This window comes from Oncorhynchus kisutch, linkage group LG20 (genome assembly GCF_002021735.2).
Source record: "Oncorhynchus kisutch isolate 150728-3 linkage group LG20, Okis_V2, whole genome shotgun sequence".
NCBI lineage: Eukaryota > Metazoa > Chordata > Actinopteri > Salmoniformes > Salmonidae > Oncorhynchus > Oncorhynchus kisutch.
In genome coordinates, this window is record NC_034193.2 from 33,290,979 (window position 1) to 33,317,974 (window position 26,996).

Here is a 26,996-nt window from a genome sequence, read left to right on the forward strand (position 1 = left end):
GTGGTCGTTTAATTTCATTAGCTCAGCTAATTTGAACATGTTTGCAAATTCCCGAAATAAGGCATTGGTCTCATTGCTTTGAAAAGCTTGGACACTGTTGTTCAACTTTTATAATCTAAGACTGAAAGGCCTGAGAAATATTGTGTCTGATTCGGCATCGCAAGATTGAGGGAAAAGGTCTCTTCTTACTTGTTAAATATCACTAGCTTTCCTCATTCGGACAGGTTCACAACTTTGATGTCTACTGTGGCATATCAAAGTCTGTATGATGTCAAATAGGGATGTATCACATAGACTGCGTGGCCTAATGGATAAGGCGTCTGACTTCGAATCAGAAGATTGAGGGTTCGAGTCCCTTCGTGGTCGTTTAATTTCATTAGCTCAGCTAATTTGAACATGTTTGCAAATTCCCGAAATAAGGCATTGGTCTCATTGCTTTGAAAAGCTTGGACACTGTTGTTCAACTTTTATAATCTAAGACTGAAAGGCCTGAGAAATATTGTGTCTGATTCGGCATCGCAAGATTGAGGGAAAAGGTCTCTTCTTACTTGTTAAATATCACTAGCTTTCCTCATTCGGACAGGTTCACAACTTTGATGTCTACTGTGGCATATTCAAAGTCTGTATGATGTCAAATAGGGATGTATCACATAGACTGCGTGCCTAATGGATAAGGCGTCTGACTTCGAATCAGAAGATTGAGGGTTTGAGTCCCTTCGTGGTCGTTTAATTTCATTAGCTAAGCTAATTTGAACATGTTTGCAAATTCCCGAAATAAGGCATTGGTCTCATTGCTTTGAAAAGCTTGGACACTGTTCTTCAACTTTTATAATCTAAGACTGAAAGGCCTGAGAAATATTGTGTCTGATTCGGCATCGCAAGATTGAGGGAAAAGGTCTCTTCTTACTTGTTAAATATCACTAGCTTTCCTCATTCGGACAGGTTCACAACTTTGATGTCTACTGTGGCATAGCAAAGTCTGTATGATGTCAAATAGGGTCATTTAATTTCATTAGCTCAGCTAATTCGTACATGTTTGCAATTTCCCTAAATAAGGCATTGGTCTTGTTGCTTTGAAAAGCTTGGACATTGTTGTTCAACTTTAATAATCTAAGACTGCAAGGCCTGAGAATTATTGTGTCTGAATATGCATCACAAGATTGAAGGAAAGAGTATCTTTGTACTTGTTAAAAATCACTAACTTTCCTCATTCGGACAGGTTCACAACTTTGATGTCTACTGTGGCATAGCAAAGTCTGTATGATGTCAAATAGGAATGTATCACATAGACTGCGTGGCCTAATGGATAAGGCGTCTGACTTCGAATCAGAAGATTGAGCGTTTGAGTCCCTTCATGGTCGTTTAATTTCATTAGCTCAGCAAATTTGAAAATGTTTGCAAATTCCCGAAATAAGGCATTGGTCTCATTGCTTTGAAAAGCTTGGACACTGTTGTTCAACTTTTATAATCTAAGACTGAAAGGCCTGAGAAATATTGTGTCTGATTCGGCATCGCAAGATTGAGGGAAAAGGTCTCTTCTTACTTGTTAAATATCACTAGCTTTCCTCATTCGGACAGGTTCACAACTTTGATGTCTACTGTGGCATAGCAAAGTCTGTATGATGTCAAATAGGAATGTATCACATAGACTGCGTGGCCTAATGGATAAGGCGTCTGACTTCGAATCAGAAGATTGAGGGTTCGAGTCCCTTCGTGGTCGTTTAATTTCATTAGCTCAGCTAATTTGAACATGTTTGCAAATTCCCGAAATAAGGCATTGGTCTCATTCCTTTGAAAAGCTTGGACACTGTTGTTCAACTTTTATAATCTAAGACTGAAAGGCCTGAGAAATATTGTGTCTGATTCGGCATCGCAAGATTGAGGGAAAAGGTCTCTTCTTACTTGTTAAATATCACTAGCTTTCCTCATTCGGACAGGTTCACAACTTTGATGTCTACTGTGGCATATTTCAAAGTCTGTATGTTGTCAAATAGGGATGTATCACATAGACTGCGATGCCTAATGGATAAGGCGTCTGACTTCGAACCAGAAGATTGAGGGTTTGAGTCCCTTCGTGGTCGTTTAATTTCATTAGCTAAGCTAATTTGAACATGTTTGCAAATTCCCGAAATAAGGCATTGGTCTCATTGCTTTGAAAAGCTTGGACATTGTTCTTCAACTTTTATAATCTAAGACTGAAAGCCCTGAGAAATATTGTGTCTGATTCGGCATCGCAAGATTGAGGGAAAAGGTCTCTTCTTACTTGTTAAATATCACTAGCTTTCCTCATTCGGACAGGTTCACAACTTTGATGTCTACTGTGGCATAGCAAAGTCTGTATGATGTCAAATAGGGTCATTTAATTTCATTAGCTCAGCTAATTCGTACATGTTTGCAATTTCCCTAAATAAGGCATTGGTCTTGTTGCTTTGAAAAGCTTGGACATTGTTGTTCAACTTTAATAATCTAAGACTGCAAGGCCTGAGAATTATTGTGTCTGAATATGCATCACAAGATTGAAGGAAAGAGTATCTTTGTACTTGTTAAAAATCACTAGCTTTCCTCATTCGGACAGGTTCACAACTTTGATGTCTACTGTGGCATAGCAAAGTCTGTATGATGTCAAATAGGAATGTATCACATAGACTGCGTGGCCTAATGGATAAGGCGTCTGACTTCGAATCAGAAGATTGAGGGTTCGAGTCCCTTCGTGGTCGTTTAATTTCATTAGCTCAGCTAATTTGAACATGTTTGCAAATTCCCGAAATAATGCATTGGTCTCATTCCTTTGAAAAGCTTGGACACTGTTGTTGAACTTTTATAATCTAAGACTGAAAGGCCTGAGAAATATTGTGTCTGATTCGGCATCGCAAGATTGAGGGAAAAGGTCTCTTCTTACTTGTTAAATATCACTAGCTTTCCTCATTCGGACAGGTTCACAACTTTGATGTCTACTGTGGCATATTTCAAAGTCTGTATGTTGTCAAATAGGGATGTATCACATAGACTGCGATGCCTAATGGATAAGGCGTCTGACTTCGAATCAGAAGATTGAGGCTTTGAGTCCCTTCGTGGTCGTTTAATTTCATTAGCTAAGCTAATTTGAACATGTTTGCAAATTCCCGAAATAAGGCATTGGTCTCATTGCTTTGAAAAGCTTGGACACTGTTCTTCAACTTTTATAATCTAAGACTGAAAGCCCTGAGAAATATTGTGTCTGATTCGGCATCGCAAGATTGAGGGAAAAGGTCTCTTCTTACTTGTTAAATATCACTAGCTTTCCTCATTCGGACAGGTTCACAACTTTGATGTCTACTGTGGCATAGCAAAGTCTGTATGATGTCAAATAGGGAATTATCACATAGACTGCGTGGCCTAATGGATAAGGCGTCTGACTTCGAATCAGAAGATTGAGGGTTCGAGTCCCTTCGTGGTCGTTTAATTTCATTAGCTTAGCTAATTTGAACATGTTTGCAAATTCCCGAAATAAGGCATTGGTCTCATTGCTTTGAAAAGCTTGGACACTGTTGTTCAACTTTTATAATCTAAGACTGAAAGGCCTGAGAAATATTGTGTCTGATTCGGCATCGCAAGATTGAGGGAAAAGGTCTCTTCTTACTTGTTAAATATCACTAGCTTTCCTCATTCGGACAGGTTTACAACTTTGATGTCTACTGTGGCATATTTCAAAGTCTGTATGATGTCAAATAGGGATGTATCACATAGACTGCGATGCCTAATGGATAAGGCGTCTGACTTCGAACCAGAAGATTGAGGGTTCGAGTCCCTTTGTGGTCGTTTAATTTCATTAGCTAAGCTAATTTGAACATGTTTGCAAATTCCCGAAATAAGGCATTGGTCTCATTGCTTTGAAAAGCTTGGACACTGTTGTTCAACTCTTATAATCTAAGACTGAAAGGCCTGAGAAATATTGTGTCTGATTCGGCATCGCAAGATTGAGGGAAAAGGTCTCTTCTTACTTGTTAAATATCACTAGCTTTCCTCATTCGGACAGGTTCACAACTTTGATGTCTACTGTGGCATAGCAAAGTCTGTATGATGTCAAATAGGGTCATTTAATTTCATTAGCTCAGCTAATTCGTACATGTTTGCAATTTCCCTAAATAAGGCATTGGTCTTGTTGCTTTGAAAAGCTTGGACATTGTTGTTCAACTTTAATAATCTAAGACTGCAAGGCCTGAGAATTATTGTGTCTGAATATGCATCACAAGATTGAAGGAAAGAGTATCTTTGTACTTGTTAAAAATCACTAGCTTTCCTCATTCGGACAGGTTCACAACTTTGATGTCTACTGTGGCATAGCAAAGTCTGTAAGATGTCAAATAGGAATGTATCACATAGACTGCGTGGCCTAATGGATAAGGCGTCTGACTTCGAATCAGAAGATTGAGGGTTTGAGTCCCTTCGTGGTCGTTTAATTTCATTAGCTCAGCTAATTTGAACATGTTTGCAAATTCCCGAAATAAGGCATTGGTCTCATTCCTTTGAAAAGCTTGGACACTGTTGTTGAACTTTTATAATCTAAGACTGAAAGGCCTGAGAAATATTGTGTCTGATTCGGCATCGCAAGATTGAGGGAAAAGGTCTCTTCTTACTTGTTAAATATCACTAGCTTTCCTCATTCGGACAGGTTCACAACTTTGATGTCTACTGTGGCATAGCAAAGTCTGTATGATGTCAAATAGGAATGTATCACATAGACTGCGTGGCCTAATGGATAAGGCGTCTGACTTCAAATCAGAAGATTGAGGGTTCGAGTCCCTTCGTGGTCGTTTAATTTCATTAGCTCAGCTAATTTGAACATGTTTGCAAATTCCCGAAATAAGGCATTGGTCTCATTCCTTTGAAAAGCTTGGACACTGTTGTTCAACTTTTATAATCTAAGACTGAAAGGCCTGAGAAATATTGTGTCTGATTCGGCATCGCAAGATTGAGGGAAAAGGTCTCTTCTTACTTGTTAAATATCACTAGCTTTCCTCATTCGGACAGGTTCACAACTTTGATGTCTACTGTGGCATAGCAAAGTCTGTATGATGTCAAATAGGGAGTTATCACATAGACTGCGTGGCCTAATGGATAAGGCGTCTGACTTCGAATCAGTAGATAAAGGGTTTGAGTCCCTTCGTGGTCGTTTAATTTCATTAGCTCAGCTAATTTGAACACGTTTACAAATTCCCGAAATAAGGCATTGGTCTCATTGCTTTGAAATGCTTGGACACTGTTGTTCAACTTTTATAATCTAAGACTGAAAGGCCTGAGAAATATTGTGTCTGATTCGGCATCGCAAGATTGAGGGAAAAGGTCTCTTCTTACTTGTTAAATATCACTAGCTTTCCTCATTCGGACAGGTTCACAACTTTGATGTCTACTGTGGCATATTTCAAAGTCTGTATGATGTCAAATAGGGATGTATCACATAGACTGCGATGCCTAATGGATAAGGCGTCTGACTTCGAACCAGAAGATTGAGGGTTTGAGTCCCTTCGTGGTCGTTTAATTTCATTAGCTAAGCTAATTTGAACATGTTTGCAAATTCCCGAAATAAGGCATTGGTCTCATTGCTTTGAAAAGCTTGGACACTGTTCTTCAACTTTTATAATCTAAGACTGAAAGGCCTGAGAAATATTGTGTCTGATTCGGCATCGCAAGATTGAGGGAAAAGGTCTCTTCTTACTTGTTAAATATCACTAGCTTTCCTCATTCGGACAGGTTCACAACTTTGATGTCTACTGTGGCATAGCAAAGTCTGTATGATGTCAAATAGGAATGTATCACATAGACTGCGTGGCCTAATGGATAAGGCGTCTGACTTCGAATCAGAAGATTGAGGGTTCGAGTCCCTTCGTGGTCGTTTAATTTCATTAGCTCAGCTAATTTGAACATGTTTGCAAATTCCCGAAATAAGGCATTGGTCTCATTCCTTTGAAAAGCTTGGACACTGTTGTTCAACTTTTATAATCTAAGACTGAAAGGCCTGAGAAATATTGTGTCTGATTCGGCATCGCAAGATTGAGGGAAAAGGTCTCTTCTTACTTGTTAAATATCACTAGCTTTCCTCATTCGGACAGGTTCACAACTTTGATGTCTACTGTGGCATATTTCAAAGTCTGTATGTTGTCAAATAGGGATGTATCACATAGACTGCGATGCCTAATGGATAAGGCGTCTGACTTCGAATCAGAAGATTGAGGGTTTGAGTCCCTTCGTGGTCGTTTAATTTCATTAGCTAAGCTAATTTGAACATGTTTGCAAATTCCCGAAATAAGGCATTGGTCTCATTGCTTTGAAAAGCTTGGACACTGTTCTTCAACTTTTATAATCTAAGACTGAAAGCCCTGAGAAATATTGTGTCTGATTCGGCATCGCAAGATTGAGGGAAAAGGTCTCTTCTTACTTGTTAAATATCACTAGCTTTCCTCATTCGGACAGGTTCACAACTTTGATGTCTACTGTGGCATAGCAAAGTCTGTATGATGTCAAATAGGGAGTTATCACATAGACTGCGTGGCCTAATGGATAAGGCGTCTGACTTCGAATCAGAAGATTGAGGGTTCGAGTCCCTTCGTGGTCGTTTAATTTCATTAGCTTAGCTAATTTGAACATGTTTGCAAATTCCCGAAATAAGGCATTGGTCTCATTCCTTTGAAAAGCTTGGACACTGTTGTTCAACTTTTATAATCTAAGACTGAAAGGCCTGAGAAATATTGTGTCTGATTCGGCATCGCAAGATTGAGGGAAAAGGTCTCTTCTTACTTGTTAAATATCACTAGCTTTCCTCATTCGGACAGGTTCACAACTTTGATGTCTACTGTGGCATAGCAAAGTCTGTATGATGTCAAATAGGAATGTATCACATAGACTGCGTGGCCTAATGGATAAGGCGTCTGACTTCGAATCAGAAGATTGAGGGTTCGAGTCCCTTCGTGGTCGTTTAATTTCATTAGCTCAGCTAATTTGAACATGTTTGCAAATTCCTGAAATAAGGCATTGGTCTCATTCCTTTGAAAAGCTTGGACACTGTTGTTCAACTTTTATAATCTAAGACTGAAAGGCCTGAGAAATATTGTGTCTGATTCGGCATCGCAAGATTGAGGGAAAAGGTCTCTTCTTACTTGTTAAATATCACTAGCTTTCCTCATTCGGACAGGTTCACAACTTTGATGTCTACTGTGGCATATTTCAAAGTCTGTATGTTGTCAAATAGGGATGTATCACATAGACTGCGATGCCTAATGGATAAGGCGTCTGACTTCGAATCAGAAGATTGAGGGTTTGAGTCCCTTCGTGGTCGTTTAATTTCATTAGCTAAGCTAATTTGAACATGTTTGCAAATTCCCGAAATAAGGCATTGGTCTCATTGCTTTGAAAAGCTTGGACACTGTTCTTCAACTTTTATAATCTAAGACTGAAAGCCCTGAGAAATATTGTGTCTGATTCGGCATCGCAAGATTGAGGGAAAAGGTCTCTTCTTACTTGTTAAATATCACTAGCTTTCCTCATTCGGACAGGTTCACAACTTTGATGTCTACTGTGGCATAGCAAAGTCTGTATGATGTCAAATAGGGAGTTATCACATAGACTGCGTGGCCTAATGGATAAGGCGTCTGACTTCGAATCAGAAGATTGAGGGTTCGAGTCCCTTCGTGGTCGTTTAATTTCATTAGCTTAGCTAATTTGAACATGTTTGCAAATTCCCGAAATAAGGCATTGGTCTCATTCCTTTGAAAAGCTTGGACACTGTTGTTCAACTTTTATAATCTAAGACTGAAAGGCCTGAGAAATATTGTGTCTGATTCGGCATCGCAAGATTGAGGGAAAAGGTCTCTTCTTACTTGTTAAATATCACTAGCTTTCCTCATTCGGACAGGTTCACAACTTTGATGTCTACTGTGGCATAGCAAAGTCTGTATGATGTCAAATAGGGAGTTATCACATAGACTGCGTGGCCTAATGGATAAGGCGTCTGACTTCGAATCAGAAGATTGAGGGTTCGAGTCCCTTCGTGGTCGTTTAATTTCATTAGCTCAGCTAATTTGAACATGTTTACAAATTCCCGAAATAAGGCATTGGTCTCATTGCTTTGAAATGCTTGGACACTGTTGTTCAACTTTTATAATCTAAGACTGAAAGGCCTGAGAAATATTGTGTCTGATTCGGCATCGCAAGATTGAGGGAAAAGGTCTCTTCTTACTTGTTAAATATCACTAGCTTTCCTCATTCGGACAGGTTCACAACTTTGATGTCTACTGTGGCATATTTCAAAGTCTGTATGATGTCAAATAGGGATGTATCACATAGACTGCGATGCCTAATGGATAAGGCGTCTTCCTTCGAACCAGAAGATTGAGGGTTTGAGTCCCTTCGTGGTCGTTTAATTTCATTAGCTAAGCTAATTTGAACATGTTTGCAAATTCCCGAAATAAGGCATTGGTCTCATTGCTTTGAAAAGCTTGGACACTGTTCTTCAACTTTTATAATCTAAGACTGAAAGGCCTGAGAAATATTGTGTCTGATTCGGCATCGCAAGATTGAGGGAAAAGGTCTCTTCTTACTTGTTAAATATCACTAGCTTTCCTCATTCGGACAGGTTCACAACTTTGATGTCTACTGTGGCATAGCAAAGTCTGTATGATGTCAAATAGGGTCATTTAATTTCATTAGCTCAGCTAATTCGTACATGTTTGCAATTTCCCTAAATAAGGCATTGGTCTTGTTGCTTTGAAAAGCTTGGACATTGTTGTTCAACTTTAATAATCTAAGACTGCAAGGCCTGAGAATGATTGTGTCTGAATCTGCATCACAAGATTGAAGGAAAGAGTATCTTTGTACTTGTTAAAAATCACTAGCTTTCCTCATTCGGACAGGTTCACAACTTTGATGTCTACTGTGGCATAGCAAAGTCTGTATGATGTCAAATAGGAATGTATCACATAGACTGCGTGGCCTAATGGATAAGGCGTCTGACTTCGAATCAGAAGATTGAGCGTTCGAGTCCCTTCATGGTCGTTTAATTTCATTAGCTCAGCAAATTTGAAAATGTTTGCAAATTCCCGAAATAAGGCATTGGTCTCATTGCTTTGAAAAGCTTGGACACTGTTGTTCAACTTTTATAATCTAAGACTGAAAGGCCTGAGAAATATTGTGTCTGATTCGGCATCGCAAGATTGAGGGAAAAGGTCTCTTCTTACTTGTTAAATATCACTAGCTTTCCTCATTCGGACAGGTTTACAACTTTGATGTCTACTGTGGCATATTTCAAAGTCTGTATGATGTCAAATAGGGATGTATCACATAGACTGCGATGCCTAATGGATAAGGCGTCTGACTTCGAACCAGAAGATTGAGGGTTCGAGTCCCTTCGTGGTCGTTTAATTTCATTAGCTAAGCTAATTTGAACATGTTTGCAAATTCCCGAAATAAGGCATTGGTCTCATTGCTTTGAAAAGCTTGGACACTGTTGTTCAACTTTTATAATCTAAGACTGAAAGGCCTGAGAAATATTGTGTCTGATTCGGCATCGCAAGATTGAGGGAAAAGGTCTCTTCTTACTTGTTAAATATCACTAGCTTTCCTCATTCGGACAGGTTCACAACTTTGATGTCTACTGTGGCATAGCAAAGTCTGTATAATGTCAAATAGGAATGTATCACATAGACTGCGTGGCCTAATGGATAAGGCGTCTGACTTCGAATCAGAAGATTGAGGGTTCGAGTCCCTTCGTGGTCGTTTAATTTCATTAGCTCAGCTAATTTGAACATGTTTGCAAATTCCCGAAATAAGGCATTGGTCTCATTCCTTTGAAAAGCTTGGACACTGTTGTTCAACTTTTATAATCTAAGACTGAAAGGCCTGAGAAATATTGTGTCTGATTCGGCATCGCAAGATTGAGGGAAAAGTTCTCTTCTTACTTGTTAAATATCACTAGCTTTCCTCATTCGGACAGGTTCACAACTTTGATGTCTACTGTGGCATAGCAAAGTCTGTATGATGTCAAATAGGAATGTATCACATAGACTGCGTGGCCTAATGGATAAGGCGTCTGACTTCGAATCAGAAGATTGAGGGTTCGAGTCCCTTCGTGGTCGTTTAATTTCATTAGCTCAGCTAATTTGAACATGTTTGCAAATTCCCGAAATAAGGCATTGGTCTCATTCCTTTGAAAAGCTTGGACACTGTTGTTCAACTTTTATAATCTAAGACTGAAAGGCCTGAGAAATATTGTGTCTGATTCGGCATCGCAAGATTGAGGGAAAAGGTCTCTTCTTACTTGTTAAATATCACTAGCTTTCCTCATTCGGACAGGTTCACAACTTTGATGTCTACTGTGGCATATTTCAAAGTCTGTATGTTGTCAAATAGGGATGTATCACATAGACTGCGATGCCTAATGGATAAGGCGTCTGACTTCGAATCAGAAGATTGAGGGTTTGAGTCCCTTCGTGGTCGTTTAATTTCATTAGCTAAGCTAATTTGAACATGTTTGCAAATTCCCGAAATAAGGCATTGGTCTCATTGCTTTGAAAAGCTTGGACACTGTTCTTCAACTTTTATAATCTAAGACTGAAAGCCCTGAGGAATATTGTGTCTGATTCGGCATCGCAAGATTGAGGGAAAAGGTCTCTTCTTACTTGTTAAATATCACTAGCTTTCCTCATTCGGACAGGTTCACAACTTTGATGTCTACTGTGGCATAGCAAAGTCTGTATGATGTCAAATAGGGAGTTATCACATAGACTGCGTGGCCTAATGGATAAGGCGTCTGACTTCGAATCAGAAGATTGAGGGTTCGAGTCCCTTCGTGGTCGTTTAATTTCATTAGCTTAGCTAATTTGAACATGTTTGCAAATTCCCGAAATAAGGCATTGGTCTCATTCCTTTGAAAAGCTTGGACACTGTTGTTCAACTTTTATAATCTAAGACTGAAAGGCCTGAGAAATATTGTGTCTGATTCGGCATCGCAAGATTGAGGGAAAAGGTCTCTTCTTACTTGTTAAATATCACTAGCTTTCCTCATTCGGACAGGTTCACAACTTTGATGTCTACTGTGGCATAGCAAAGTCTGTATGATGTCAAATAGGGAGTTATCACATAGACTGCGTGGCCTAATGGATAAGGCGTCTGACTTCGAACCAGAAGATTGAGGGTTTGAGTCCCTTCGTGGTCGTTTAATTTCATTAGCTAAGCTAATTTGAACATGTTTGCAAATTCCCGAAATAAGGCATTGGTCTCATTGCTTTGAAAAGCTTGGACACTGTTCTTCAACTTTTATAATCTAAGACTGAAAGGCCTGAGAAATATTGTGTCTGATTCGGCATCGCAAGATTGAGGGAAAAGGTCTCTTCTTACTTGTTAAATATCACTAGCTTTCCTCATTCGGACAGGTTCACAACTTTGATGTCTACTGTGGCATAGCAAAGTCTCTATGATGTCAAATAGGGTCATTTAATTTCATTAGCTCAGCTAATTCGTACATGTTTGCAATTTCCCTAAATAAGGCATTGGTCTTGTTGCTTTGAAAAGCTTGGACATTGTTGTTCAACTTTAATAATCTAAGACTGCAAGGCCTGAGAATGATTGTGTCTGAATCTGCATCACAAGATTGAAGGAAAGAGTATCTTTGTACTTGTTAAAAATCACTAGCTTTCCTCATTCGGACAGGTTCACAACTTTGATGTCTACTGTGGCATAGCAAAGTCTGTATGATGTCAAATAGGAATGTATCACATAGACTGCGTGGCCTAATGGATAAGGCGTCTGACTTCGAATCAGAAGATTGAGCGTTCGAGTCCCTTCATGGTCGTTTAATTTCATTAGCTCAGCAAATTTGAAAATGTTTGCAAATTCCCGAAATAAGGCATTGGTCTCATTGCTTTGAAAAGCTTGGACACTGTTGTTCAACTTTTATAATCTAAGACTGAAAGGCCTGAGAAATATTGTGTCTGATTCGGCATCGCAAGATTGAGGGAAAAGGTCTCTTCTTACTTGTTAAATATCACTAGCTTTCCTCATTCGGACAGGTTTACAACTTTGATGTCTACTGTGGCATATTTCAAAGTCTGTATGATGTCAAATAGGGATGTATCACATAGACTGCGATGCCTAATGGATAAGGCGTCTGACTTCGAACCAGAAGATTGAGGGTTCGAGTCCCTTCGTGGTCGTTTAATTTCATTAGCTAAGCTAATTTGAACATGTTTGCAAATTCCCGAAATAAGGCATTGGTCTCATTGCTTTGAAAAGCTTGGACACTGTTGTTCAACTTTTATAATCTAAGACTGAAAGGCCTGAGAAATATTGTGTCTGATTCGGCATCGCAAGATTGAGGGAAAAGGTCTCTTCTTACTTGTTAAATATCACTAGCTTTCCTCATTCGGACAGGTTCACAACTTTGATGTCTACTGTGGCATAGCAAAGTCTGTATGATGTCAAATAGGAATGTATCACATAGACTGCGTGGCCTAATGGATAAGGCGTCTGACTTCGAATCAGAAGATTGAGGGTTCGAGTCCCTTCGTGGTCGTTTAATTTCATTAGCTCAGCTAATTTGAACATGTTTGCAAATTCCCGAAATAAGGCATTGGTCTCATTCCTTTGAAAAGCTTGGACACTGTTGTTCAACTTTTATAATCTAAGACTGAAAGGCCTGAGAAATATTGTGTCTGATTCGGCATCGCAAGATTGAGGGAAAAGGTCTCTTCTTACTTGTTAAATATCACTAGCTTTCCTCATTCGGACAGGTTCACAACTTTGATGTCTACTGTGGCATAGCAAAGTCTCTATGATGTCAAATAGGGTCATTTAATTTCATTAGCTCAGCTAATTCGTACATGTTTGCAATTTCCCTAAATAAGGCATTGGTCTTGTTGCTTTGAAAAGCTTGGACATTGTTGTTCAACTTTAATAATCTAAGACTGCAAGGCCTGAGAATGATTGTGTCTGAATCTGCATCACAAGATTGAAGGAAAGAGTATCTTTGTACTTGTTAAAAATCACTAGCTTTCCTCATTCGGACAGGTTCACAACTTTGATGTCTACTGTGGCATAGCAAAGTCTGTATGATGTCAAATAGGAATGTATCACATAGACTGCGTGGCCTAATGGATAAGGCGTCTGACTTCGAATCAGAAGATTGAGCGTTCGAGTCCCTTCCTGGTCGTTTAATTTCATTAGCTCAGCAAATTTGAAAATGTTTGCAAATTCCCGAAATAAGGCATTGGTCTCATTGCTTTGAAAAGCTTGGACACTGTTGTTCAACTTTTATAATCTAAGACTGAAAGGCCTGAGAAATATTGTGTCTGATTCGGCATCGCAAGATTGAGGGAAAAGGTCTCTTCTTACTTGTTAAATATCACTAGCTTTCCTCATTCGGACAGGTTTACAACTTTGATGTCTACTGTGGCATATTTCAAAGTCTGTATGATGTCAAATAGGGATGTATCACATAGACTGCGATGCCTAATGGATAAGGCGTCTGACTTCGAACCAGAAGATTGAGGGTTCGAGTCCCTTCGTGGTCGTTTAATTTCATTAGCTAAGCTAATTTGAACATGTTTGCAAATTCCCGAAATAAGGCATTGGTCTCATTGCTTTGAAAAGCTTGGACACTGTTGTTCAACTTTTATAATCTAAGACTGAAAGGCCTGAGAAATATTGTGTCTGATTCGGCATCGCAAGATTGAGGGAAAAGGTCTCTTCTTACTTGTTAAATATCACTAGCTTTCCTCATTCGGACAGGTTCACAACTTTGATGTCTACTGTGGCATAGCAAAGTCTGTATGATGTCAAATAGGAATGTATCACATAGACTGCGTGGCCTAATGGATAAGGCGTCTGACTTCGAATCAGAAGATTGAGGGTTCGAGTCCCTTCGTGGTCGTTTAATTTCATTAGCTCAGCTAATTTGAACATGTTTGCAAATTCCCGAAATAAGGCATTGGTCTCATTCCTTTGAAAAGCTTGGACACTGTTGTTCAACTTTTATAATCTAAGACTGAAAGGCCTGAGAAATATTGTGTCTGATTCGGCATCGCAAGATTGAGGGAAAAGGTCTCTTCTTACTTGTTAAATATCACTAGCTTTCCTCATTCGGACAGGTTCACAACTTTGATGTCTACTGTGGCATAGCAAAGTCTGTATGATGTCAAATAGGGAGTTATCACATAGACTGCGTGGCCTAATGGATAAGGCGTCTGACTTCGAATCAGAAGATTGAGGGTTCGAGTCCCTTCGTGGTCGTTTAATTTCATTAGCTCAGCTAATTTGAACATGTTTACAAATTCCCGAAATAAGGCATTGGTCTCATTGCTTTGAAATGCTTGGACACTGTTGTTCAACTTTTATAATCTAAGACTGAAAGGCCTGAGAAATATTGTGTCTGATTCGGCATCGCAAGATTGAGGGAAAAGGTCTCTTCTTACTTGTTAAATATCACTAGCTTTCGTCATTCGGACAGGTTCACAACTTTGATGTCTACTGTGGCATATTTCAAAGTCTGTATGATGTCAAATAGGGATGTATCACATAGACTGCGATGCCTAATGGATAAGGCGTCTTCCTTCGAACCAGAAGATTGAGGGTTTGAGTCCCTTCGTGGTCGTTTAATTTCATTAGCTAAGCTAATTTGAACATGTTTGCAAATTCCCGAAATAAGGCATTGGTCTCATTGCTTTGAAAAGCTTGGACACTGTTCTTCAACTTTTATAATCTAAGACTGAAAGGCCTGAGAAATATTGTGTCTGATTCGGCATCGCAAGATTGAGGGAAAAGGTCTCTTCTTACTTGTTAAATATCACTAGCTTTCCTCATTCGGACAGGTTCACAACTTTGATGTCTACTGTGGCATAGCAAAGTCTGTATGATGTCAAATAGGGTCATTTAATTTCATTAGCTCAGCTAATTCGTACATGTTTGCAATTTCCCTAAATAAGGCATTGGTCTTGTTGCTTTGAAAAGCTTGGACATTGTTGTTCAACTTTAATAATCTAAGACTGCAAGGCCTGAGAATGATTGTGTCTGAATCTGCATCACAAGATTGAAGGAAAGAGTATCTTTGTACTTGTTAAAAATCACTAGCTTTCCTCATTCGGACAGGTTCACAACTTTGATGTCTACTGTGGCATAGCAAAGTCTGTATGATGTCAAATAGGAATGTATCACATAGACTGCGTGGCCTAATGGATAAGGCGTCTGACTTCGAATCAGAAGATTGAGCGTTCGAGTCCCTTCATGGTCGTTTAATTTCATTAGCTCAGCAAATTTGAACATGTTTGCAAATTCCCGAAATAAGGCATTGGTCTCATTGCTTTGAAAAGCTTGGACACTGTTGTTCAACTTTTATAATCTAAGACTGAAAGGCCTGAGAAATATTGTGTCTGATTCGGCATCGCAAGATTGAGGGAAAAGGTCTCTTCTTACTTGTTAAATATCACTAGCTTTCCTCATTCGGACAGGTTCACAACTTTGATGTCTACTGTTGCATAGCAAAGTCTGTATGATGTCAAATAGGGAGTTATCACATAGACTGCGTGGCCTAATGGATAAGGCGTCTGACTTCGAATCAGAAGATTGAGGGTTCGAGTCCCTTCGTGGTCGTTTAATTTCATTAGCTCAGCTAATTTGAACATGTTTACAAATTCCCGAAATAAGGCATTGGTCTCATTGCTTTGAAAAGCTTGGACACTGTTCTTCAACTTTTACAATCTAAGACTGAAAGGCCTGAGAAATATTGTGTCTGATTCGGCATCGCAAGATTGAGGGAAAAGGTCTCTTCTTACTTGTTAAATATCACTAGCTTTCCTCATTCGGACAGGTTCACAACTTTGATGTCTACTGTGGCATAGCAAAGTCTGTATGATGTCAAATAGGGTCATTTAATTTCATTAGCTCAGCTAATTCGTACATGTTTGCAATTTCCCTAAATAAGGCATTGGTCTTGTTGCTTTGAAAAGCTTGGACATTGTTGTTCAACTTTAATAATCTAAGACTGCAAGGCCTGAGAATGATTGTGTCTGAATCTGCATCACAAGATTGAAGGAAAGAGTATCTTTGTACTTGTTAAAAATCACTAGCTTTCCTCATTCGGACAGATTCACAACTTTGATGTCTACTGTGGCATAGCAAAGTCTGTATGATGTCAAATAGGAATGTATCACATAGACTGCGTGGCCTAATGGATAAGGCGTCTGACTTCGAATCAGAAGATTGAGCGTTCGAGTCCCTTCATGGTCGTTTAATTTCATTAGCTCAGAAAATTTGAACATGTTTGCAAATTCCCGAAATAAGGCATTGGTCTCATTGCTTTGAAAAGCTTGGACACTGTTGTTCAACTTTTATAATCTAAGACTGAAAGGCCTGAGAAATATTGTGTCTGATTCGGCATCGCAAGATTGAGGGAAAAGGTCTCTTCTTACTTGTTAAATATCACTAGCTTTCCTCATTCGGACAGGTTCACAACTTTGATGTCTACTGTGGCATAGCAAAGTCTGTATGATGTCAAATAGGGTCATTTAATTTCATTAGCTCAGCTAATTCGTACATGTTTGCAATTTCCCTAAATAAGGCATTGGTCTTGTTGCTTTGAAAAGCTTGGACATTGTTGTTCAACTTTAATAATCTAAGACTGCAAGGCCTGAGAATGATTGTGTCTGAATCTGCATCACAAGATTGAAGGAAAGAGTATCTTTGTACTTGTTAAAAATCACTAGCTTTCCTCATTCGGACAGGTTCACAACTTTGATGTCTACTGTGGCATAGCAAAGTCTGTATGATGTCAAATAGGAATGTATCACATAGACTGCGTGGCCTAATGGATAAGGCGTCTGACTTCGAATCAGAAGATTGAGCGTTCGAGTCCCTTCATGGTCGTTTAATTTCATTAGCTCAGAAAATTTGAACATGTTTGCAAATTCCCGAAATAAGGCATTGGTCTCATTGCTTTGAAAAGCTTGGACACTGTTGTTCAACTTTTATAATCTAAGACTGAAAGGCCTGAGAAATATTGTGTCTGATTCGGCATCGCAAGATTGAGGGAAAAGGTCTCTTCTTACTTGTTAAATATCACTAGCTTTCCTCATTCGGACAGGTTCACAACTTTGATGTCTACTGTTGCATAGCAAAGTCTGTATGATGTCAAATAGGGAGTTATCACATAGACTGCGTGGCCTAATGGATAAGGCGTCTGACTTCGAATCAGAAGATTGAGGGTTCGAGTCCCTTCGTGGTCGTTTAATTTCATTAGCTCAGCTAATTTGAACATGTTTACAAATTCCCGAAATAAGGCATTGGTCTCATTGCTTTGAAATGCTTGGACACTGTTGTTCAACTTTTATAATCTAAGACTGAAAGGCCTGAGAAATATTGTGTCTGATTCGGCATCGCAAGATTGAGGGAAAAGGTCTCTTCTTACTTGTTAAATATCACTAGCTTTCCTCATTCGGACAGGTTCACAACTTTGATGTCTACTGTGGCATATTTCAAAGTCTGTATGATGTCAAATAGGGATGTATCACATAGACTGCGATGCCTAATGGATAAGGCGTCTTCCTTCGAACCAGAAGATTGAGGGTTTGAGTCCCTTCGTGGTCGTTTAATTTCATTAGCTAAGCTAATTTGAACATGTTTGCAAATTCCCGAAATAAGGCATTGGTCTCATTGCTTTGAAAAGCTTGGACACTGTTCTTCAACTTTTATAATCTAAGACTGAAAGGCCTGAGAAATATTGTGTCTGATTCGGCATCGCAAGATTGAGGGAAAAGGTCTCTTCTTACTTGTTAAATATCACTAGCTTTCCTCATTCGGACAGGTTCACAACTTTGTCTACTGTGGCATAGCAAAGTCTGTATGATGTCAAATAGGGAGTTATCACATAGACTGCGTGGCCTAATGGATAAGGCGTCTGACTTCGAATCAGAAGATTGAGGGTTCGAGTCCCTTCGTGGTCGTTTAATTTCATTAGCTCAGCTAATTTGAACATGTTTACAAATTCCCGAAATAAGGCATTGGTCTCATTGCTTTGAAATGCTTGGACACTGTTGTTCAACTTTTATAATCTAAGACTGAAAGGCCTGAGAAATATTGTGTCTGATTCGGCATCGCAAGATTGAGGGAAAAGGTCTCTTCTTACTTGTTAAATATCACTAGCTTTCCTCATTCGGACAGGTTCACAACTTTGATGTCTACTGTGGCATATTTCAAAGTCTGTATGATGTCAAATAGGGATGTATCACATAGACTGCGATGCCTAATGGATAAGGCGTCTGACTTCGAACCAGAAGATTGAGGGTTTGAGTCCCTTCGTGGTCGTTTAATTTCATTAGCTAAGCTAATTTGAACATGTTTGCAAATTCCCGAAATAAGGCATTGGTCTCATTGCTTTGAAAAGCTTGGACACTGTTCTTCAACTTTTATAATCTAAGACTGAAAGGCCTGAGAAATATTGTGTCTGATTCGGCATCGCAAGATTGAGGGAAAAGGTCTCTTCTTACTTGTTAAATATCACTAGCTTTCCTCATTCGGACAGGTTCACAACTTTGATGTCTACTGTGGCATAGCAAAGTCTGTATGATGTCAAATAGGGTCATTTAATTTCATTAGCTCAGCTAATTCGTACATGTTTGCAATTTCCCTAAATAAGGCATTGGTCTTGTTGCTTTGAAAAGCTTGGACATTGTTGTTCAACTTTAATAATCTAAGACTGCAAGGCCTGAGAATGATTGTGTCTGAATCTGCATCACAAGATTGAAGGAAAGAGTATCTTTGTACTTGTTAAAAATCACTAGCTTTCCTCATTCGGACAGGTTCACAACTTTGATGTCTACTGTGGCATAGCAAAGTCTGTATGATGTCAAATAGGAATGTATCACATAGACTGCGTGGCCTAATGGATAAGGCGTCTGACTTCGAATCAGAAGATTGAGCGTTCGAGTCCCTTCATGGTCGTTTAATTTCATTAGCTCAGCAAATTTGAACATGTTTGCAAATTCCCGAAATAAGGCATTGGTCTCATTGCTTTGAAAAGCTTGGACACTGTTGTTCAACTTTTATAATCTAAGACTGAAAGGCCTGAGAAATATTGTGTCTGATTCGGCATCGCAAGATTGAGGGAAAAGGTCTCTTCTTACTTGTTAAATATCACTAGCTTTCCTCATTCGGACAGGTTCACAACTTTGATGTCTACTGTTGCATAGCAAAGTCTGTATGATGTCAAATAGGGAGTTATCACATAGACTGCGTGGCCTAATGGATAAGGCGTCTGACTTCGAATCAGAAGATTGAGGGTTCGAGTCCCTTCGTGGTCGTTTAATTTCATTAGCTCAGCTAATTTGAACATGTTTACAAATTCCCGAAATAAGGCATTGGTCTCATTGCTTTGAAATGCTTGGACACTGTTGTTCAACTTTTATAATCTAAGACTGAAAGGCCTGAGAAATATTGTGTCTGATTCGGCATCGCAAGATTGAGGGAAAAGGTCTCTTCTTACTTGTTAAATATCACTAGCTTTCCTCATTCGGACAGGTTCACAACTTTGATGTCTACTGTGGCATAGCAAAGTCTCTATGATGTCAAATAGGGTCATTTAATTTCATTAGCTCAGCTAATTCGTACATGTTTGCAATTTCCCTAAATAAGGCATTGGTCTTGTTGCTTTGAAAAGCTTGGACATTGTTGTTCAACTTTAATAATCTAAGACTGCAAGGCCTGAGAATGATTGTGTCTGAATCTGCATCACAAGATTGAAGGAAAGAGTATCTTTGTACTTGTTAAAAATCACTAGCTTTCCTCATTCGGACAGGTTCACAACTTTGATGTCTACTGTGGCATAGCAAAGTCTGTATGATGTCAAATAGGAATGTATCACATAGACTGCGTGGCCTAATGGATAAGGCGTCTGACTTCGAATCAGAAGATTGAGCGTTCGAGTCCCTTCATGGTCGTTTAATTTCATTAGCTCAGCAAATTTGAAAATGTTTGCAAATTCCCGAAATAAGGCATTGGTCTCATTGCTTTGAAAAGCTTGGACACTGTTGTTCAACTTTTATAATCTAAGACTGAAAGGCCTGAGAAATATTGTGTCTGATTCGGCATCGCAAGATTGAGGGAAAAGGTCTCTTCTTACTTGTTAAATATCACTAGCTTTCCTCATTCGGACAGGTTACAACTTTGATGTCTACTGTGGCATATTTCAAAGTCTGTATGATGTCAAATAGGGATGTATCACATAGACTGCGATGCCTAATGGATAAGGCGTCTGACTTCGAACCAGAAGATTGAGGGTTCGAGTCCCTTCGTGGTCGTTTAATTTCATTAGCTAAGCTAATTTGAACATGTTTGCAAATTCCCGAAATAAGGCATTGGTCTCATTGCTTTGAAAAGCTTGGACACTGTTGTTCAACTTTTATAATCTAAGACTGAAAGGCCTGAGAAATATTGTGTCTGATTCGGCATCGCAAGATTGAGGGAAAAGGTCTCTTCTTACTTGTTAAATATCACTAGCTTTCCTCATTCGGACAGGTTCACAACTTTGATGTCTACTGTGGCATAGCAAAGTCTGTATGATGTCAAATAGGAATGTATCACATAGACTGCGTGGCCTAATGGATAAGGCGTCTGACTTCGAATCAGAAGATTGAGGGTTCGAGTCCCTTCGTGGTCGTTTAATTTCATTAGCTCAGCTAATTTGAACATGTTTGCAAATTCCCGAAATAAGGCATTGGTCTCATTCCTTTGAAAAGCTTGGACACTGTTGTTCAACTTTTATAATCTAAGACTGAAAGGCCTGAGAAATATTGTGTCTGATTCGGCATCGCAAGATTGAGGGAAAAGGTCTCTTCTTACTTGTTAAATATCACTAGCTTTCCTCATTCGGACAGGTTCACAACTTTGATGTCTACTGTGGCATAGCAAAGTCTGTATGATGTCAAATAGGGAGTTATCACATAGACTGCGTGGCCTAATGGATAAGGCGTCTGACTTCGAATCAGAAGATTGAGGGTTCGAGTCCCTTCGTGGTCGTTTAATTTCATTAGCTCAGCTAATTTGAACATGTTTACAAATTCCCGAAATAAGGCATTGGTCTCATTGCTTTGAAATGCTTGGACACTGTTGTTCAACTTTTATAATCTAAGACTGAAAGGCCTGAGAAATATTGTGTCTGATTCGGCATCGCAAGATTGAGGGAAAAGGTCTCTTCTTACTTGTTAAATATCACTAGCTTTCCTCATTCGGACAGGTTCACAACTTTGATGTCTACTGTGGCATATTTCAAAGTCTGTATGATGTCAAATAGGGATGTATCACATAGACTGCGATGCCTAATGGATAAGGCGTCTTCCTTCGAACCAGAAGATTGAGGGTTTGAGTCCCTTCGTGGTCGTTTAATTTCATTAGCTAAGCTAATTTGAACATGTTTGCAAATTCCCGAAATAAGGCATTGGTCTCATTGCTTTGAAAAGCTTGGACACTGTTCTTCAACTTTTATAATCTAAGACTGAAAGGCCTGAGAAATATTGTGTCTGATTCGGCATCGCAAGATTGAGGGAAAAGGTCTCTTCTTACTTGTTAAATATCACTAGCTTTCCTCATTCGGACAGGTTCACAACTTTGTCTACTGTGGCATAGCAAAGTCTGTATGATGTCAAATAGGGAGTTATCACATAGACTGCGTGGCCTAATGGATAAGGCGTCTGACTTCGAATCAGAAGATTGAGGGTTCGAGTCCCTTCGTGGTCGTTTAATTTCATTAGCTCAGCTAATTTGAACATGTTTACAAATTCCCTAAATAAGGCATTGGTCTTGTTGCTTTGAAAAGCTTGGACATTGTTGTTCAACTTTATAATCTAAGACTGCAAGGCCTGAGAATGATTGTGTCTGAATCTGCATCACAAGATTGAAGGAAAGAGTATCTTCTGTACTTGTTAAAATCACTAGCTTTCCTCATTCGGACAGGTTCACAACTTTGATGTCTACTGTGGCATATCAAAGTCTGTATGATGTCAAATAGGGATGTATCACATAGACTGCGTGGCCTAATGGATAAGGCGTCTGACTTCGAATCAGAAGATTGAGGCGTTCGAGTCCCTTCAGTGGTCGTTTAATTTCATTAGCTCAGCTAATTTGAACATGTTTGCAAATTCCCGAAATAAGGCATTGGTCTCATTGCTTTGAAAAGCTTGGACACTGTTGTTCAACTTTTATAATCTAAGACTGAAAGGCCTGAGAAATATTGTGTCTGATTCGGCATCGCAAGATTGAGGGAAAAGGTCTCTTCTTACTTGTTAAATATCACTAGCTTTCCTCATTCGGACAGGTTCACAACTTTGATGTCTACTGTGGCATAGCAAAGTCTGTATGATGTCAAATAGGGTCATTTAATTTCATTAGCTCAGCTAATTCGTACATTTTTGCAATTTCCCTAAATAAGGCATTGGTCTTGTTGCTTTGAAAAGCTTGGACATTGTTGTTCAACTTTAATAATCTAAGACTGCAAGGCCTGAGAATGATTGTGTCTGAATCTGCATCACAAGATTGAAGGAAAGAGTATCTTTGTACTTGTTAAAAATCACTAACTTTCCTCATTCGGACAGGTTCACAACTTTGATGTCTACTGTGGCATAGCAAAGTCTGTATGATGTCAAATAGGAATGTATCACATAGACTGCGTGGCCTAATGGATAAGGCGTCTGACTTCGAATCAGAAGATTGAGCGTTTGAGTCCCTTCATGGTCGTTTAATTTCATTAGCTCAGCAAATTTGAAAATGTTTGCAAATTCCCGAAATAAGGCATTGGTCTCATTGCTTTGAAAAGCTTGGACACTGTTGTTCAACTTTTATAATCTAAGACTGAAAGGCCTGAGAAATATTGTGTCTGATTCGGCATCGCAAGATTGAGGGAAAAGGTCTCTTCTTACTTGTTAAATATCACTAGCTTTCCTCATTCGGACAGGTTCACAACTTTGATGTCTACTGTGGCATAGCAAAGTCTGTATGATGTCAAATAGGGAGTTATCACATAGACTGCGTGGCCTAATGGATAAGGCGTCTGACTTCGAATCAGAAGATTGAGGGTTCGAGTCCCTTCGTGGTCGTTTAATTTCATTAGCTCAGCTAATTTGAACATGTTTACAAATTCCCGAAATAAGGCATTGGTCTCATTGCTTTGAAATGCTTGGACACTGTTGTTCAACTTTTATAATCTAAGACTGAAAGGCCTGAGAAATATTGTGTCTGATTCGGCATCGCAAGATTGAGGGAAAAGGTCTCTTCTTAATTGTTAAATATCACTAGCTTTCCTCATTCGGACAGGTTCACAACTTTGATGTCTACTGTGGCATAGCAAAGTCTGTATGATGTCAAATAGGGTCATTTAATTTCATTAGCTCAGCTAATTCGTACATGTTTGCAATTTCCCTAAATAAGGCATTGGTCTTGTTGCTTTGAAAAGCTTGGACATTGTTGTTCAACTTTAATAATCTAAGACTGCAAGGCCTGAGAATGATTGTGTCTGAATCTGCATCACAAGATTGAAGGAAAGAGTATCTTTGTACTTGTTAAAAATCACTAACTTTCCTCATTCGGACAGGTTCACAACTTTGATGTCTACTGTGGCATAGCAAAGTCTGTATGATGTCAAATAGGAATGTATCACATAGACTGCGTGGCCTAATGGATAAGGCGTCTGACTTCGAATCAGAAGATTGAGCGTTTGAGTCCCTTCATGGTCGTTTAATTTCATTAGCTCAGCAAATTTGAAAATGTTTGCAAATTCCCGAAATAAGGCATTGGTCTCATTTCTTTGAAAAGCTTGGACACTGTTGTTCAACTTTTATAATCTAAGACTGAAAGGCCTGAGAAATATTGTGTCTGATTCGGCATCGCAAGATTGAGGGAAAAGGTCTCTTCTTACTTGTTAAATATCACTAGCTTTCCTCATTCGGACAGGTTTACAACTTTGATGTCTACTGTGGCATATTTCAAAGTCTGTATGATGTCAAATAGGGATGTATCACATAGACTGCGATGCCTAATGGATAAGGCGTCTGACTTCGAACCAGAAGATTGAGGGTTCGAATCCCTTCGTGGTCGTTTAATTTCATTAGCTAAGCTAATTTGAACATGTTTGCAAATTCCCGAAATAAGGCATTGGTCTCATTGCTTTGAAAAGCTTGGACACTGTTGTTCAACTTTTATAATCTAAGACTGAAAGGCCTGAGAAATATTGTGTCTGATTCGGCATCGCAAGATTGAGGGAAAAGGTCTCTTCTTACTTGTTAAATATCACTAGCTTTCCTCATTCGGACAGGTTCACAACTTTGATGTCTACTGTGGCATAGCAAAGTCTGTATGATGTCAAATAGGAATGTATCACATAGACTGCGTGGCCTAATGGATAAGGCGTCTGACTTAGAATCAGAAGATTGAGGGTTCGAGTCCCTTCGTGGTCGTTTAATTTCATTAGCTCAGCTAATTTGAACATGTTTGCAAATTCCCGAAATAAGGCATTGGTCTCATTCCTTTGAAAAGCTTGGACACTGTTGTTCAACTTTTATAATCTAAGACTGAAAGGCCTGAGAAATATTGTGTCTGATTCGGCATCGCAAGATTGAGGGAAAAGGTCTCTTCTTACTTGTTAAATATCACTAGCTTTCCTCATTCGGACAGGTTCACAACTTTGATGTCTACTGTGGCATAGCAAAGTCTGTATGATGTCAAATAGGGAGTTATCACATAGACTGCGTGGCCTAATGGATAAGGCGTCTGACTTCGAATTAGAAGATTGAGGGTTCGAGTCCCTTCGTGGTCGTTTAATTTCATTAGCTCAGCTAATTTGAACATGTTTACAAATTCCCGAAATAAGGCATTGGTCTCATTGCTTTGAAATGCTTGGACACTGTTGTTCAACTTTTATAATCTAAGACTGAAAGGCCTGAGAAATATTGTGTCTGATTCGGCATCGCAAGATTGAGGGAAAAGGTCTCTTCTTACTTGTTAAATATCACTAGCTTTCCTCATTCGGACAGGTTCACAACTTTGATGTCTACTGTGGCATATTTCAAAGTCTGTATGATGTCAAATAGGGATGTATCACATAGACTGCGATGCCTAATGGATAAGGCGTCTTCCTTCGAACCAGAAGATTGAGGGTTTGAGTCCCTTCGTGGTCGTTTAATTTCATTAGCTAAGCTAATTTGAACATGTTTGCAAATTCCCGAAATAAGGCATTGGTCTCATTGCTTTGAAAAGCTTGGACACTGTTGTTCAACTTTTATAATCTAAGACTGAAAGGCCTGAGAAATATTGTGTCTGATTCGGCATCGCAAGATTGAGGGAAAAGGTCTCTTCTTACTTGTTAAATATCACTAGCTTTCCTCATTCGGACAGGTTCACAACTTTGATGTCTACTGTGGCATAGCAAAGTCTGTATGATGTCAAATAGGGTCATTTAATTTCATTAGCTCAGCTAATTCGTACATGTTTGCAATTTCCCTAAATAAGGCATTGGTCTTGTTGCTTTGAAAAGCTTGGACATTGTTGTTCAACTTTAATAATCTAAGACTGCAAGGCCTGAGAATGATTGTGTCTGAATCTGCATCACAAGATTGAAGGAAAGAGTATCTTTGTACTTGTTAAAAATCACTAGCTTTCCTCATTCGGACAGGTTCACAACTTTGATGTCTACTGTGGCATAGCAAAGTCTGTATGATGTCAAATAGGAATGTATCACATAGACTGCGTGGCCTAATGGATAAGGCGTCTGACTTCGAATCAGAAGATTGAGCGTTCGAGTCCCTTCATGGTCGTTTAATTTCATTAGCTCAGCAAATTTGAACATGTTTGCAAATTCCCGAAATAAGGCATTGGTCTCATTGCTTTGAAAAGCTTGGACACTGTTGTTCAACTTTTATAATCTAAGACTGAAAGGCCTGAGAAATATTGTGTCTGATTCGGCATCGCAAGATTGAGGGAAAAGGTCTCTTCTTACTTGTTAAATATCACTAGCTTTCCTCATTCGGACAGGTTCACAACTTTGATGTCTACTGTTGCATAGCAAAGTCTGTATGATGTCAAATAGGGAGTTATCACATAGACTGCGTGGCCTAATGGATAAGGCGTCTGACTTCGAATCAGAAGATTGAGGGTTCGAGTCCCTTCGTGGTCGTTTAATTTCATTAGCTCAGCTAATTTGAACATGTTTACAAATTCCCGAAATAAGGCATTGGTCTCATTGCTTTGAAAAGCTTGGACACTGTTCTTCAGCTTTTATAATCTAAGACTGAAAGGCCTGAGAAATGTTGTGTCTGATTCGGCATCGCAAGATTGAGGGAAAAGGTCTCTTCTTACTTGTTAAATATCACTAGCTTTCCTCATTCGGACAGGTTCACAACTTTGATGTCTACTGTGGCATAGCAAAGTCTGTATGATGTCAAATAGGGTCATTTAATTTCATTAGCTCAGCTAATTCGTACATGTTTGCAATTTCCCTAAATAAGGCATTGGTCTTGTTGCTTTGAAAAGCTTGGACATTGTTGTTCAACTTTAATAATCTAAGACTGCAAGGCCTGAGAATGATTGTGTCTGAATCTGCATCACAAGATTGAAGGAAAGAGTATCTTTGTACTTGTTAAAAATCACTAGCTTTCCTCATTCGGACAGGTTCACAACTTTGATGTCTACTGTGGCATAGCAAAGTCTGTATGATGTCAAATAGGAATGTATCACATAGACTGCGTGGCCTAATGGATAAGGCGTCTGACTTCGAATCAGAAGATTGAGCGTTCGAGTCCCTTCATGGTCGTTTAATTTCATTAGCTCAGAAAATTTGAACATGTTTGCAAATTCCCGAAATAAGGCATTGGTCTCATTGCTTTGAAAAGCTTGGACACTGTTGTTCAACTTTTATAATCTAAGACTGAAAGGCCTGAGAAATATTGTGTCTGATTCGGCATCGCAAGATTGAGGGAAAAGGTCTCTTCTTACTTGTT

At 39.1% G+C, this 26,996-nt stretch overlaps 26 non-coding genes across 26 annotated transcripts; all 26 read left to right on the plus strand.

The window, feature by feature from the left end:
• The first annotated feature begins 293 nt into the window (after positions 1 to 293).
• trnar-ucg (transfer RNA arginine (anticodon UCG)) lies at positions 294 to 366 on the plus strand. The gene has a single exon. It is a non-coding gene; the product is annotated as a tRNA-Arg (tRNA).
• Positions 367 to 1,647: 1,281 nt separating this feature from the next.
• Positions 1,648 to 1,720, plus strand: trnar-ucg (transfer RNA arginine (anticodon UCG)). The gene has a single exon. It is a non-coding gene; the product is annotated as a tRNA-Arg (tRNA).
• A 924-nt stretch (positions 1,721 to 2,644) lies between these two features.
• trnar-ucg (transfer RNA arginine (anticodon UCG)) lies at positions 2,645 to 2,717 on the plus strand. The gene has a single exon. It is a non-coding gene; the product is annotated as a tRNA-Arg (tRNA).
• Positions 2,718 to 3,364: 647 nt separating this feature from the next.
• Positions 3,365 to 3,437, plus strand: trnar-ucg (transfer RNA arginine (anticodon UCG)). Its single transcript has one exon. It is a non-coding gene; the product is annotated as a tRNA-Arg (tRNA).
• A 1,283-nt stretch (positions 3,438 to 4,720) lies between these two features.
• Positions 4,721 to 4,793, plus strand: trnastop-uca (transfer RNA opal suppressor (anticodon UCA)). Its single transcript has one exon. It is a non-coding gene; the product is annotated as a tRNA-Sec (tRNA).
• A 1,006-nt stretch (positions 4,794 to 5,799) lies between these two features.
• On the plus strand, positions 5,800 to 5,872 carry trnar-ucg (transfer RNA arginine (anticodon UCG)). The gene has a single exon. It is a non-coding gene; the product is annotated as a tRNA-Arg (tRNA).
• A 647-nt stretch (positions 5,873 to 6,519) lies between these two features.
• On the plus strand, positions 6,520 to 6,592 carry trnar-ucg (transfer RNA arginine (anticodon UCG)). Its single transcript has one exon. It is a non-coding gene; the product is annotated as a tRNA-Arg (tRNA).
• Positions 6,593 to 6,878: 286 nt separating this feature from the next.
• On the plus strand, positions 6,879 to 6,951 carry trnar-ucg (transfer RNA arginine (anticodon UCG)). Its single transcript has one exon. It is a non-coding gene; the product is annotated as a tRNA-Arg (tRNA).
• A 647-nt stretch (positions 6,952 to 7,598) lies between these two features.
• On the plus strand, positions 7,599 to 7,671 carry trnar-ucg (transfer RNA arginine (anticodon UCG)). The gene has a single exon. It is a non-coding gene; the product is annotated as a tRNA-Arg (tRNA).
• Positions 7,672 to 7,957: 286 nt separating this feature from the next.
• Positions 7,958 to 8,030, plus strand: trnar-ucg (transfer RNA arginine (anticodon UCG)). Its single transcript has one exon. It is a non-coding gene; the product is annotated as a tRNA-Arg (tRNA).
• Positions 8,031 to 9,674: 1,644 nt separating this feature from the next.
• Positions 9,675 to 9,747, plus strand: trnar-ucg (transfer RNA arginine (anticodon UCG)). The gene has a single exon. It is a non-coding gene; the product is annotated as a tRNA-Arg (tRNA).
• A 286-nt stretch (positions 9,748 to 10,033) lies between these two features.
• Positions 10,034 to 10,106, plus strand: trnar-ucg (transfer RNA arginine (anticodon UCG)). Its single transcript has one exon. It is a non-coding gene; the product is annotated as a tRNA-Arg (tRNA).
• A 647-nt stretch (positions 10,107 to 10,753) lies between these two features.
• Positions 10,754 to 10,826, plus strand: trnar-ucg (transfer RNA arginine (anticodon UCG)). Its single transcript has one exon. It is a non-coding gene; the product is annotated as a tRNA-Arg (tRNA).
• A 1,642-nt stretch (positions 10,827 to 12,468) lies between these two features.
• trnar-ucg (transfer RNA arginine (anticodon UCG)) lies at positions 12,469 to 12,541 on the plus strand. Its single transcript has one exon. It is a non-coding gene; the product is annotated as a tRNA-Arg (tRNA).
• Positions 12,542 to 13,824: 1,283 nt separating this feature from the next.
• Positions 13,825 to 13,897, plus strand: trnar-ucg (transfer RNA arginine (anticodon UCG)). Its single transcript has one exon. It is a non-coding gene; the product is annotated as a tRNA-Arg (tRNA).
• Positions 13,898 to 14,183: 286 nt separating this feature from the next.
• On the plus strand, positions 14,184 to 14,256 carry trnar-ucg (transfer RNA arginine (anticodon UCG)). Its single transcript has one exon. It is a non-coding gene; the product is annotated as a tRNA-Arg (tRNA).
• Positions 14,257 to 15,539: 1,283 nt separating this feature from the next.
• trnar-ucg (transfer RNA arginine (anticodon UCG)) lies at positions 15,540 to 15,612 on the plus strand. The gene has a single exon. It is a non-coding gene; the product is annotated as a tRNA-Arg (tRNA).
• Positions 15,613 to 17,170: 1,558 nt separating this feature from the next.
• trnar-ucg (transfer RNA arginine (anticodon UCG)) lies at positions 17,171 to 17,243 on the plus strand. Its single transcript has one exon. It is a non-coding gene; the product is annotated as a tRNA-Arg (tRNA).
• Positions 17,244 to 17,887: 644 nt separating this feature from the next.
• trnar-ucg (transfer RNA arginine (anticodon UCG)) lies at positions 17,888 to 17,960 on the plus strand. Its single transcript has one exon. It is a non-coding gene; the product is annotated as a tRNA-Arg (tRNA).
• A 1,283-nt stretch (positions 17,961 to 19,243) lies between these two features.
• Positions 19,244 to 19,316, plus strand: trnar-ucg (transfer RNA arginine (anticodon UCG)). The gene has a single exon. It is a non-coding gene; the product is annotated as a tRNA-Arg (tRNA).
• A 1,282-nt stretch (positions 19,317 to 20,598) lies between these two features.
• trnar-ucg (transfer RNA arginine (anticodon UCG)) lies at positions 20,599 to 20,671 on the plus strand. Its single transcript has one exon. It is a non-coding gene; the product is annotated as a tRNA-Arg (tRNA).
• Positions 20,672 to 20,957: 286 nt separating this feature from the next.
• Positions 20,958 to 21,030, plus strand: trnar-ucg (transfer RNA arginine (anticodon UCG)). The gene has a single exon. It is a non-coding gene; the product is annotated as a tRNA-Arg (tRNA).
• A 644-nt stretch (positions 21,031 to 21,674) lies between these two features.
• trnar-ucg (transfer RNA arginine (anticodon UCG)) lies at positions 21,675 to 21,747 on the plus strand. The gene has a single exon. It is a non-coding gene; the product is annotated as a tRNA-Arg (tRNA).
• A 1,282-nt stretch (positions 21,748 to 23,029) lies between these two features.
• trnar-ucg (transfer RNA arginine (anticodon UCG)) lies at positions 23,030 to 23,102 on the plus strand. The gene has a single exon. It is a non-coding gene; the product is annotated as a tRNA-Arg (tRNA).
• Positions 23,103 to 24,385: 1,283 nt separating this feature from the next.
• Positions 24,386 to 24,458, plus strand: trnal-uag (transfer RNA leucine (anticodon UAG)). Its single transcript has one exon. It is a non-coding gene; the product is annotated as a tRNA-Leu (tRNA).
• Positions 24,459 to 26,100: 1,642 nt separating this feature from the next.
• Positions 26,101 to 26,173, plus strand: trnar-ucg (transfer RNA arginine (anticodon UCG)). The gene has a single exon. It is a non-coding gene; the product is annotated as a tRNA-Arg (tRNA).
• Positions 26,174 to 26,996: the final 823 nt, after the last annotated feature.